Below are 13,515 nucleotides of genomic sequence, written 5' to 3' on the forward strand. Positions count from 1 at the left end.
ATTGTGCAATTTTATCCATCTGTGCAGATCTGACTGCAGGATCGGGTTCATAATAATTAATACTGAGAATTTTTTATAAATAAATAATGAAAATGGGAAATAAAGTGATCTACAGACTTCTAAAGTGGAAAATAATAAATGTACGTTCAGCATTTCAAGATTTTAGTTACAGAGCAGGATTTTCTAAACTGCTTTCAAGAACAGTAATACTCAGAGCATATCTGCAGAATTATGAATACCGTATATTGTTTCTTTTCTTTTCTGTGCTTTTTTTGTCACCAAGGCATTATATAAGAGAAATGGCACCAATGATTATTAATGCTGACAAAACCAACTCTGCAATCTATTTTTGATCAAACACAGCTATGTATTCCTTGCTTTTGTGTTTCATTGTACCATTTATTACTGGTCATTTATTATCAAATGAAATAGATTTATTGAAGATCCTCTCCTAAAAATAATATACGGTGATTCTGAGATTGTAGTGTATAAATAAATTAAGTTCCATAACTAAAGAGCACAGTGTGAAAATACCCATAATACTATACAGGTCTGATTATCCTTCTGAGATTAAAATAAAAGTAATATAAAGAGAATATAAATAAATAAAGTGGATTGAAGAGTAGAAAACCAAAAGGTCAAACAAATAGGATAGAGTTAAACCATGAAAGCAGCCTCAGACTGGGAGGCAAGAACTTCCAGGATAAAGAGAGAAGAGGGATCTGCAAGGATGATGTGGACAGTGGGGAGATCTATCCAATCATCACCATTACCATTTATAGAGGTCAGGGGTGTGGGGGACAATCTTTTTTCCCTCAGATAAGGGGGTTGGAAGTGTCACTGCAGCTGCTTCATGTTGTGATATTTTGGTGCCTCAGAGGTAAGCCTCATACATTGCCCTCCTGTCATTTGCTACCTCTAGTATTTGAGTTTGGTATGCTAACATAGTATGCATTATGGGGCATCTCAGATCATGCCTCATAATGCATAACACAATAACATGCTAAATTCACACATATGAAACAACAGAGGGCCTACGCCCTCCTGGCTCCATGCTTCTCCAGTGGTCATGCTCCTCCCCCAAGATACATCTTTGGATCCAAGTTCTGTTGGATCTGAACCCCCTGCCAGTAAAAACCCAGACGCATAGATTAATGGGATCTGTTTTTATCTCCCAGTTAATGGATGGGTTTTGGGGTCTCCAAGTCCTGAGGCTTCCTGGGAGATTTCCCTGTAAGCCAATACAAACCTGCATAAAAGCTTTGTGAATTCTTAATTTTTACCAATACTCATAAGATCATAAGAAATGAGCTGTGCTCCCTTTCTGAATCTTGATCATAGTGTTTTTGGTGATGGTGATACTCAGCTTTAGTGGGAATTGCAGATGCTCTGCATTCAGGATCAGGCCCTCTGACAGAAAACTTATATCTGGTATCATTCTGACTCCATCTTGCAGCTGCATATTGCTGATGAGTGCTGGCAAAGCAGGAATCACGTCCTGTGGTAATTCAAAGTTTGTTCCTCTCTTGTTAATGGTGATGATTCTTCAGAAGGCCAATGATAGCTCATAAAGGGGAAAGGGTGCCTGGAGCCATTTCTGCAGGAAAGGCTTCTCTGTGACAGCGTTATTGTTTTTCAAAGGAGGAAGCAAGTCACCAAGACCTTGCTACAGCAGTACTTGGTAGCAGATGCCATCCCATGTGTACCTTTTCTGATTTGCTGTATTAACACACAGAAGTGAAAAAGTCACTGCACTGTAATACTCTGCCTTACTTGTCCTGAAAGAAAATGTTAACCTTTAGGAATTTTTATAGAACTTTCAGCTCTAAGGGGAGTTAGATTAGACAGTGTTATATATTTTTTTTATTTACAGCATACATTCCTACTAGCAGGAGATTCCCCTTTGAAGAATAAAATCAAGGCTCTGAAAGATTTTCTCACGGCTGCAGCCCTGCTTGTTCCCATTTGTGCTGACTGTTGAACATGACATGCATTTCTTATTCTAAGTATTTATATTTGCAAACTAACATGTCAGATACTAGAATCAAAATTTAGCATCACAATGATTTTTCTCTGGTTTTGTAATTGTCTCTCTGGAAGATGGCATAGACACCAGTATCTTTGTAATGTGCAATATGGTTTGGGTAGTTCATTTTATATCAGGACATAGAGGCTCATATTTCAAGTGTTACTCTTTATTAATATTCCACATAATGGCCAATGCAAGGCATAAATGTCAAAATTGAAAGAACCAGGCAAGAAGTAACTAGTCAATAAATAGAACAAGTTCAAAACAACTTTCCCCTCTTGATATAATTTCTTTTATGAAGTAAAAAGCACCATAAGAGTCAAACCACACCACAGTTGAAGGCAGTTTCCCCCAGCCAATGTAGTGCTTGGTAACAGGGTAGCTGGCCCCTTAAATGAAATTGGGCCCACCGCTCCTGTTCCAGTCCAAGTCCTCCCTAGTTTGATGGAATAAGGAGGATGGGGCTGCCCCTAGGAGTTATAAATGAGGGAGAACAGTAAGACTACAGAGAGTGCAGAACCTAGAGTTCAAGGAGCAAGCTGGGGGTTTCTAGAGAAGTACAGTGTGTGCTCAGCATAAGACATGGGCTGAGAGCTGCAGGGAGGGGATATACCTGAAGGAGGGAGCACTGAATGTGCCCTACTTGAGCAGCAGAGCTAGATCAGGCTGGTGAAGGCAGGCAGGTGGTGGAAAGTCGAGTGGAGGTCACCTACAAATTTCCCTGGCCTAACAGCCATGGCTAGAGAGGGCTGAGTGCTGCATAGGGGGATGTCTGAGCCAGGGGTGAAAGTAATATTAAATTCTTACAGGTATAGGGGCCGGCTCCATCCCTTGGAAGGGACGGGGCCTCGGGTGGAAGGAGTGGAGCCTCAGGCGGAAGGGGCAGGGCTGGGGGGATCAGCCTCCCCCAGCCAGCCTACCCGCGCTTCCTGGCCCTCGCTGCCTGGGGCTCCAGATGCTTTAGCGTGGGCTGCGTATGGGCCGGTACTGGCTTCTTACCGGTACAACGTACTGGCCCATTTTCGCTCCAGTCTGAGCTGAAGCAGAGAGAGCTGAAGACTGGGGAGTGATGGAGGGGTGAGCCTGCCCATGTCTCTGGGTTACTAGAACCAAATGTGAGAATGTAACAGGATGGAGAATTGCCTCAGCTGGAGGGCTTGGAGTGACACATTGTGAGAGGTCTCAGGGAGTCTAAAGAGAGTTGTATTTAGTGTGTTGATGGACTGTGCAGACTTGAAAGACTGAATGTACTACTTGGACTGAGTTGGAGAATTCTGGATTATGGTTGTGGGACTTCTGTTATGGTGTATACACCTCTACCTCAATATAACGCTGTCCTTGGGAGCCAAAAAATCTTACCACATTATAGGTGAAACCGCATTATATCGAACTTGCTTTGATCCACCGGCGTGCGCAGCCCCGCCCCCCCGGAGCGCTGCTTTACCGTGTTATATCCGAATTCGTGTTATATCGGGGTAGAGGTGTATGCACAGGGCTTTTTTCTTTTTTGTAATGAACCCTGTGAGCTATTTATACTTGCAATGTTTGAATAGAATTATTGGGGCCTCCGGAAGAGAAAAACAGACCTGGAGATACCTGGGTAGCAGCCCGTCCTACAGCACACTATATATGTTTAACAAAGGAAAGTTTTTAATTAAATAAACATTTAATTTAATTAATTAAAATAAATAAATAATTAAAGACTTATGTTTAAAATTCAACTGTTCAAGTAGGCAAAAGTCAAAATGCAGGCCCTATAAGAATGGCCATATCGGCTCAGACCAATGGTCCATCTAGCCCACTATCCTGTCTTCTGACAGTGGCCAATGGCAGGTACTTCAGAAGGAATGAACAGAACAGAGCATTTATCAAGTGATCCATACCCTGTTGTCCAATCCCAGCTTTTGGCAGTCAGAGGCTAGGGATACCTAGAGCATGGGGATGCATCCCTGACTACCCTGGCTAATACCCATTGATGAACCTATCCTCTATGAACTTATCTAATTCTTTTTTGAATCCGGTTATCATTTTGGCCTTCACAACATCCCTTGGCAATGAGTTCCACAGGTGGACTGTGCATTGTGTGCAAAAGTACTTTTTATTTGTCTTAAACCTGCTGCCTATTAACTTCATTGGGTGACCCCTGGTTCTTGTGTTATGTGAAGGAGTAAATAACATTTCCTTATTCACTTTCTCCACACCATTTGTGATTTTACAATCATCTACACTATTTTACAACGGGATTCACTAGCATGGACCTATGCACTTGTGAGGAACCCCAGTGAGGTCACTGCACCAGCAGATCTAGTTGCAGGTGTGACATTGCACTCCATATGTTTATGGAAATATGCTTATAAGTGTAAATATGATGTAACTGGAGTATGCTTTATGCAAAAGGTCTCTTGTAATGTATCATTACAAAGCTTATAATCTACTGTGTGTGTTCATCCTATTTGTATTCATGTATCATTCTTGTATCTGAAACTAGAAATATGAAATATAACTCTGAGATCAGGGGTGAAAGTACACCTCTACCCCGATATAACGTGACCCGATAGAACACGAATTTGGATATAACGCGGTAAAGCAGAGCTCCGGGGGGGTGGGGGGACTGCACCGGTGACACCGGTGGATCAAAGCAAGTTCGATATAATGCAGTTTCACCTGTAACGCGGTAACATTTTTTGGCTCCCGAGGACAGCGTTATATCGAGGTAGAGGTGTAACTTAAAGGACTTACTGGTACTCCAGAGTCCTTAGGAGGGGTGGGGCCTCAACCGGAAGAGGCGGGGCCTTTAAATCCTCAGGTGCTTTAAATCAGGATTTAAAGGGCCCAAGGCTAGGGCTGTGGTAGCAGCAGCTGGGAGCCCTGGGCCCTTTAATCACCCCTGAGCTACCAGCTGCAGAGGCAGCTGGGAGCCCTGGGGGTGATTTAAAGGGCCCAGGGCTCCAGCTGCCGCTACCGCAGCGGAGCCCCGGGCACTTTAAATCACCATCTGAGGGGGCTCCCAGCTGCCGCCACTACCCCGCGGCCCGGGCTTTAGGCGGAGCTTTAAAGGGCCCGGGGCTCCGCTGCAGTAGCGGCAGCCAGGAGCCCCTGGCCCTTTAAATCACTGCCAGAGCCCCACTGCCGCTACCCCAGGGCTCCAGCAGCGGGGCTCGGGTGGCAATTTAAAGGGCCCCAGAGGGTAGTGGCAGTGAGTGTTTTTGCGTGTTTTTGCTTGGTGACTTACTTTGTTTTGTTTGTTATTACTTGAAACCACTTAAAGCCTACTTTTTATACTTAATAAAATCACTTTTGTTTATTAATTAACCCAGAGTAAGTGATTAATACCTGGGGGAGCAAACAGCTGTGCATATTTCTCTATCAGTGTTCTAGAGGGTGGACAATTCATGAGTTTACCCTGTATTAGCTTTGTAGAGAGTAAAATGGATTTATTTGGGGTTTTTCATCCCATTGGGAACTGGGTGTCTGGGTGCTGGAGATAGGTAACCTGCTGAGTGGTTTTTAGTTAAAGCCTGCAGCTTTGGGGGAGTGGTTCAGACCCTGGGGCTGTGTTGCAGCAGGCTAGCGTGTCTGGTCAACAAGGCAGGGTAAACGGGCTTGGAGGTAATTCCAGCACATCAGGTGACAGTCCCAAGGGGGTATCTGTGACCGAACCCGTCACAGTAGGATCACAGCCTAGCCCAGTTAGACTGGGGAGACACTAAAGATCTTTCTGTCTTTTTCTTTTTCTTTCACAGCTACCAGCATTTGCTGCTTAATTTTCTATTACTCCCTTAGAATTTGTGGCAGTTGTTCTGGGGTAATATTGTGTGTTTTAAAATCTTTCTTAATAGGATGAGAAAATAGTCTCACCTGAAGAAAGCCTCACACACAAGCTCTTGCTCTATTATAAAGATCTAAATACACCTAGTTACCAAAACAAAATCTAGAGAACAAACCCCTAATTACTTATTTCCTTCCCATCCAATTATGTCCAAATAGGCACAAGCAGGTGGAATCGCCTTGAAATTCTCTTTGGCTAACTCTGATTGTCAGCCTTGTAACCTTGAAAATGAGGGTGTTACAATGACCAAGCAGCTTTATGTTTGCCTTATTATGAAAGAGAATTTTTCCAGGTCCCTCTTCTGGTCTGGCTCCTCTTTTGTTCTGGGTAAGCTCTTGAAATAGAGCTAATACAGAGGGCTGGATATTGCAGTCCTTTTTTCAGGAGAATCCTTGGTAGGCAGTACTGTTGTTGGGAGACTGGACTCATTGCCAGAATCAGCATAGATTATAGATTTCTGTTTCTCCAAAAGTAAAATGAATCAAGTACAATGCAATGAGGTGTTTGGGCCCAATCATGAAGGGACTAACCATCTCTGACTTGCCATTGACTTAGTTTCAGTAAGAAGCTTTCTCTTTGTTGTCCTTGAGACTTGCCTCCAGAGAACACCCTCTCTCCCCGTGGCTCTGGAAAGAAGAGTGAAAGACAGGGGGGAATGTACCTTATAATAAGTGATCCATCACTTTCATCCAAAATATGTAAAAGCTCAAAATCCTCTTAACAATAAAGGGAGTAAACTCCAAAAGTGGACCTGGAAAAGAGGTGGTAGAAAGAGCAGGATCATATGTTTGTTTGCTGTTTGAAACACTTGGTGGTGATCTAGACCTACGTATCAGAATTACAATTAAATAATGTTAAGGTGTGACTAATTCGCAAAAGCAAAGAAATGCACAATTAAGGAGAAAATGTACCATATGTCCCCCAAAACCAAGGCATATTGCAGCGCATTAAGAAAGTCATAAAGGAGACACCCTGTTGTGGTTATGTGTTCTGAGACATGTCGTACACTTCCATTTTAGCTATTTCCTTACCTGTATGAGTTTGTGCCATTATTTAAATATAGTTGGTGTGTAATATTTCCCCTGGTTAAAATAGGGGGTTACAGTGTTTTCCATAAACTTACAGTTGGATCAGATGCAATTGCTGTTAATGAATGAGGAAACCCTTCAGCAACGTTGACATTAACACTGTGAATGTAAAACTATCCTAGAGGAAGGGGTACAGATAGTTTTATTGTAAAACTATCAGCAGTGGGGGACAAAGTGTTTGTTGGTTGCATGAACTCTTATTCATGGATGTCTCTGCAACATTTGATACTGTTGACCACCAAATATTGCTTTGCCACATTTGAGATGTAACAAGGATGAAGGGGAATGCACTGAAATGGTTCCAATACTTTATTTTGGACCAGTCTCAGAGGGTTGTGATAAGTAACTACTTGCATCTTAGGTCTTTACTTGAGGAATCCCCCAAGGCTCAGTCCCCTCCCAAACATCCTATTCATAACGTATATTATAGCATGGGAGCATATGAGGTGACAGCATAGGTTCCAAGTTACCAATATGTGGATGGTATCTAGCTCTGCACTTCAACATCAAACATTGTCACAGGGTGGCTGGCCCCTTTAAAAGAAGCAGGTCCAGGCCCCACTGCTAGAACAAGTACTCCCCGTTTGGTCAATTAAGAGGGCAGGGCAGCACCTAGGACTGTAAGAGTCAGCAGTCAATACAGAAGGGGGAGCAAAAGCAGCAGGAAGTTCCCCGGGAAAGGTTGCTAGAGTCTCGGGCAGGCCAGAGGGAACCTGCTGAAGAAAAAGTGTCTCCAGGCAGAAAGCCCTGGGAGGTGGTGCTCAGTTAAAAAAGCACAGAAGAATTCTGCAGTAGGCCCTGAAGCAGGATATGGGTGTGGGCAGAAGAAAGCACTTTGAGGACTTGTCAATGTCTAACATCCATCAAGGGCCTTGGCCCTTCAATTGTCAGCATAGCCTGCTGACTTGAGATCCTCCTGAATGCCTTATTTTTTTAACTTTTTAGATGCCCAATTAACTGCAGCTGCTTTAAAAAAAAATTTCCATTTACAGCTGGCTAGGTAACTGCACCCTCTTCTATCAGAATCTGATTTGGCCACAGTGATCTATACACTCATGATCTCTAGAGTTTTTCAGGAATGGACTCTCTAAACCAGTGATACTCAGATTGAGGCTCTGGAGCTACAAGTGGCTCTTTAATGCATCTCCTGTGGCTCTTTCCAGTGCGTGATATTAAAACAGTGTGTGATTTAATAACTTGGGTTAATTATTAACTAATTAGGATGCTTTTACTATGTTATTAACCAATTGTAGTTGATAAAATAGTTGGTCAGTCATTTTGCTGTGAGAATTTTATTTGTATATATAAATATTTCCCCAGTCATTCATATGTAAACTGTATATATAGTATTAAAGTAAATAAAACAATAAATTCACACTACTGTGGGTTTTTTTTTCGTTAATGTTGATTGCTAATTTGGCTCCTGAACTACTGCTCTAAACCTGAAGTCAATCTGGGCATTGAGCTATCTTGGCAGTTATCCCATAAGTGCAACGCTCACTCCCAGAATACATCAGAATGACTATCGCTTTCACCACCTTCAGAACAAAATGTCAAAAGAGAGAGGTTTTCTTCTGATTTTTGCTTTCCCACTATAATAATAAAACTGAGTGGAGGAGGGGGAAAGAAACTAAAAAGATACCATGGTGCTGAGTGACATAAAAACCTAGACAGATGTGTAATGACACTGCTGAATCATTAATAGGCACTACTCTCCCTCCTTAGAATGACCTGGAGTGAAAGGATTGGGCCAAAGGTTTTTCTGAAAAGGGCAGCAAGCCAGATCAGTATCAAGTCAATAGAAGGCACTCTATAACCTGAAGAAAGAATCCCTTTCTGGTGGGAGCAGAGAGAATCAGGCTGTCACGGAGTATTGGGGGACTCAGGGCCCTGCACCCCCGGCTTCCTGCGATTCACCATGACTCTCAGCCAGCCAGTAAAGCAGAAGGTTTATTTGGATGACAGGAATACAGTCCAAGACAGGTCTTGCAGGCACAGACAACAGGGCCTCCCTCAGTTAGGTCCAGCTTGGGGTCCCAGGGCATCCCAGCCCACCCCCCTTTGGGGGGTCAGAGCCATCTCTGTCTCCCAGCCATCTCTCCAGCCCGCTTCCAGCACTCTGCCTTCAGCGACCCCTCCCACCGCCTTTGTTCAGTCTCCCGGGCCAAGGTGTCACCTGGCCTCCAACCCCTTCCTGGGTTCTCATGTTACACACTCAGGTATTCGCCCTCGGGCAGACTCCCATCCTCCAATGCAGACTATCCCAGCCACACTCCCCTGTCAGCATTCACAGACCACAGTAAGAACAGGCCCAGTTCGTCACATCTCCCCCCTTCGAGACCGAACTGAGCAGGGTCACTTTAGCCAGTGACCCGGGGAAGTTCGAACCTACCCCCGTTCCCATGGATGCCCCCGCATCCCTCCCATTCCTTGGTGAGAATTACACCAGGCCCCTCCAGTTTCACCCCCCCCCTTCGGTCGGGGGTGCTTGATGGCACTCGCAGTTCGCATGTGGGAAGGTTTATGCGGCCTGTGCCCTTTTCCCACCCCCATACCTCTGGGGTTCCAACTTGGCTGTGGTCTTCTCCCAGCGCTCCAGTCTGGAGGTCTGTGCTTTGGGCTCTCTTGGTTTAGAGCCGCCCTTTTAACCTTGGCCACCCTCCGGAAAGGATCCTTTATGCTGGGCAAGGGTCCTAAAGCTGTTTTCCCCTTGTCCCGGGCCTTCCTCCCCCTCTGACAGGGGTCACAGGATCCACAGTACTGTCGGACAGTAACAAAGACCCCAGGCCAGTAAAAGCTCCGTAGCAGCCTCTGCTGGGTACGCCAGGTTCCCTGGTGCCCTGAGAGAGGAATGTCATGGGCCCAGCACAGCAGCTGGCGGCGATACTTCTGGGGTACCACCAGCTGCCTCCTGATCCCCCCTGACTCCATTTTCCCTGGGGGAGCCCATTCTCGGTACAGGAACCCCTTCTCCCACAGGAACCTTTTCCGGCCACCTCGTCCCATGGTCTGTACCGCATTGAGGTCGGCCAGGTCCCTTATCTTCCGCAAGGAGGGATCTCTCTGTAACTCGGCCTGGAACTCAGCAGCTGGGACAGGGATGGCCACCTGCTCTTTCTCGCCCGCTGGGTCTGAAGCTGCAGCCTCCCTGAGCCGTGTCCCTGGGCGTTCCCTCCCCACCAGGTTAGGGTCCTGCGCCTCAAGCAAGGCACCCCCCGCAAGGCCAGGGCGCAGTGCCCCTCGCCGGCTCTGACTGCGGGTCACAACCAGTGCCCTCTGGGGGTTGCTTGGCCAGTTCTCCAGGTCCCCCCCCATCAATACCTCAGTGGGCAAATACGGGTGTACCCCCACATCCTTGGGGCCCTCCTTGGCCCCCCACTTCAGGTGTACCCTTGCCACGGGCACTTTGACTGGTGTTCCGCCCACCCCCGTCAGGGTCAGGTAGGTGTTGGGCACCACCTGATCTGGGGCCACCACCTCGGGCCGGGCCAGCGTCACCTCTGCGCCCGTATCCCAGTATCCATTGACCTTCCTCCCATCCACCTCCAGGGGAACAAGGTACTCTCTCCGGAGGGACAGCCCCGCGCCCACCGTATAAACCAAAAACCCTGAGTCTGGAGCATCCAGCCCCCTAGAGGAGCTGGCCTGGGGCCCTTCTCTCTCTTGAGCAGTTGATAAGCTGCCAGCCCCTCTTGCGTGAGAAGCCTGCCCCTCGTCCGTCTGGGCCTCTACCAAGTTAACCCGGTGCGGGTTCGGTCTGCTCAGTCTGTCCTCGAGCTTGGGGCACTGGGCCCGAACGTGGCCTCTTCGGCCGCAGTAATAGCAGCTCATGTCCCGTGGGTCCCCTCGAGCCGGTCGGTTGTCCCTGACGCTGGGCATTCCCTGTGGGAGGGGACTTCCCATATTCCCCCTTTGGGAGGTCCCAGGGTGACTCTCTCTCTGCATCGCGGCGGGCCTGTTCCTTTGGGGCTCCTCCCTGCCACCCCCTGACCGGCTCTTTACAAACTCATCGGCCAGCCGCCCTGCGTGTCGCAGGTTCTCTGGCTTTCTGTCCACCAACCACAGCCTCAGGTCGGATGGGCACCGCTCATACAGTTGCTCCAGTACCAGCAGTTTAATCAGGTCCTCCTTCGTCTGGGCCCCATCAGCCCACTTGCTGGCGTATCTTTCCATGCGGACGGCTAGTTGCAGATATGAGATCTCAGGGGTTTTATCCTGACTCCGGAACCTTTCCCGGTACATCTCAGGAGTCAGCCCAAACTCTCGTAGCAGGGCCTTTTTGAATAGTTCGTAGTCCCCTTTCTCTGCCTCTTCCAGTTGGCGGTACAATGCCACAGCTTTGGGGTCCAGTAAGGGGGTAAGGACCCGGAGTCTGTCCGCGGGATCAACCCGGTGCAGCTCGCAGGCCGTCTCAAAGGCCTCCAGGAAGTCATCCATGTCCTCCCCCTCCTTGTGTGGGGCCAGGATGCACTTATCAAAGCTCCGTGCAGTCCTGGGTCCCCCCTCACTCACCGCAGCCGGGGGTTCGCTGCCCTTCAATCTTGCCAGTTCCAGTTCATGCTGACGCTGTCTCTCTTCATGCTGTCTCCGTTTCTCTTTCTCCTCCCATTCATGCTGTCTCTGTTGTTCACGATCCTCCAGCTCTCTCAGTTTTAGCTCTTTCTCCCATTCCAGCCAATTCCGCTCCACGGATGCCGCACGTCGCCAGGAGGATCCTCTGCTGGCCGGCGAGCTTCGCCGGGAGGATCCCCTGCTGGCCGGGGGGGTCACGGCGCCCTCGGTATTTGCTGGGCTCCTCCCCACCCTTCCCCTAGGCATAGGAAGGAGGGGTCTCGGGAAGCCCTCAGCAGCCGGCTGACCACTCCCAGCTGGGACAGACACTGGTGCCTGCGCTGCATTTGCCAGGCTGCTTCCCTGAGACACGGGGATCAGTTCATTCGCGCGATCTTCTGCCTCCAGCCGGGCAATGAGCTGTTCTTTGGTGAGCCTCCCACTGCGCAGCCCCCTCTGCTTGCACAGGCCCAGTGTGAAAGAGAGAGGGGTGGTAAGGAAATGTGATAGACTGATGCCTGTAAGCTTCTGGGAACTGGCTGTGGCAGAAAAAAATAGGTAAAAGGACCTGATGGGTAGTTACAGTTAAATCCTGGGAGAACAGAAGCTGAGGAAAGAGGCCAGCCCAGAGAAGGACTGAGATGGTGAGAGTAGGTTGGTAGGTGGTCAGCAGCACGCCTGCACAGTGGCCAGGCTGCTCCTGAGAACCAGTGGGGCTAGTGCTTGAGGAGAGTGGTCTGAGCAGTGAGCCAAGGATCTGAGCCAGCAACCAGCTGAAGGAGAGCAATAATCAATGTCTGGGAGCAGACTTGCTTATACTTCTTGGTGTGGTATTATGTATTGTCACCCAAAAAGCAGAAATCATCCATCAAAGGACACTGACCAAAACCACACCAAAGAAACCATGTGAAGAGCTCCCAACACAACACCACAACGCAATAGGTAAGGAAGAACAGGCCTGTGAGAATGACAGTCTAAGGCAGAGGTAGGCAACCTATGGCACGCATGCAAAAGGCGGCACGTGAGCTGATTTTCAGTGGCACTCACACTGCCCGGGTCCTGGCCACCGGTCCGGGGAGGCTCTGCACAACAAAGGGGGAAGATATAGTGGAAAGTTTTGTAAACCATTTTGAAGAACAAGGAGTTGACATCAGAAAAATATGGTGACAACAGATGGTGCGCTTGCCATGGTCGGAAAACAAAAGGGATTTGTAAAGTTACTTGAAGATCAAATTGGCCACCCGGCAGTCAAATTTCACTGTATCAACCATCAAGAAAACCTGTGTGCTAAAATTTCTCATTCAGAGCTTAATAATGTGATGAATACAGTGGTGCAAATTGTGAATTTCCTTGTTGCTCGATCTGCTTTGACTCACAGTTTCAAGCACTGCTAGAAGAGATGGACAGTGCTTATAACGACATTCCACTTCACAGCAACATTCGGTGGCTAAGTCGTGGCAAGGTTTTGGTGCGCTTTGTAAACTGTTTTGATGCAATCAAGGCCTTTTTGTCGGAAAAAGGACAAAACTACCCCAAAGTGGATGATGACAAATGTCTGTGTAAGCTCAGGTTTCTAACTGACATCACCACTCACCTAAACGAACTCAACCTCTGTCTCCAGGGTGCAGGGCAAACTGTTCTGGATCTTTATTTGTTGTAAAACTAGCAGTTTTTCCTCAGGATATTCGAACTTCTACTTTCCGCTACTTCCAACACATACAAGAGCTATTGACACATTGCATTGTCAGTGTCAATGAGATTGGAATGTACATGCAAGAACTGGAATCAGAATTTTCTGACAGATTTCAAGATTTCCAGTTATTTGGCCCAATGCTTTCTTTTCTAATTAAACTTGAAAAGTTCAACAAAAGTGACTTGGATTTGTCTGTATTTCAGTGGATGGGTGTTGAACATTTCAAAATGCAACTCATTCAGTTAAAAAGCTCAGAATTGTGGGCATCAAAGTTTGGAGATCTGCAGAGTGCACTTGAAGCTACCAAGAGAGATCATGGGGCCTC

This window comes from Malaclemys terrapin, chromosome 2 (genome assembly GCF_027887155.1).
Source record: "Malaclemys terrapin pileata isolate rMalTer1 chromosome 2, rMalTer1.hap1, whole genome shotgun sequence".
Classification (NCBI taxonomy): domain Eukaryota; kingdom Metazoa; phylum Chordata; order Testudines; family Emydidae; genus Malaclemys; species Malaclemys terrapin.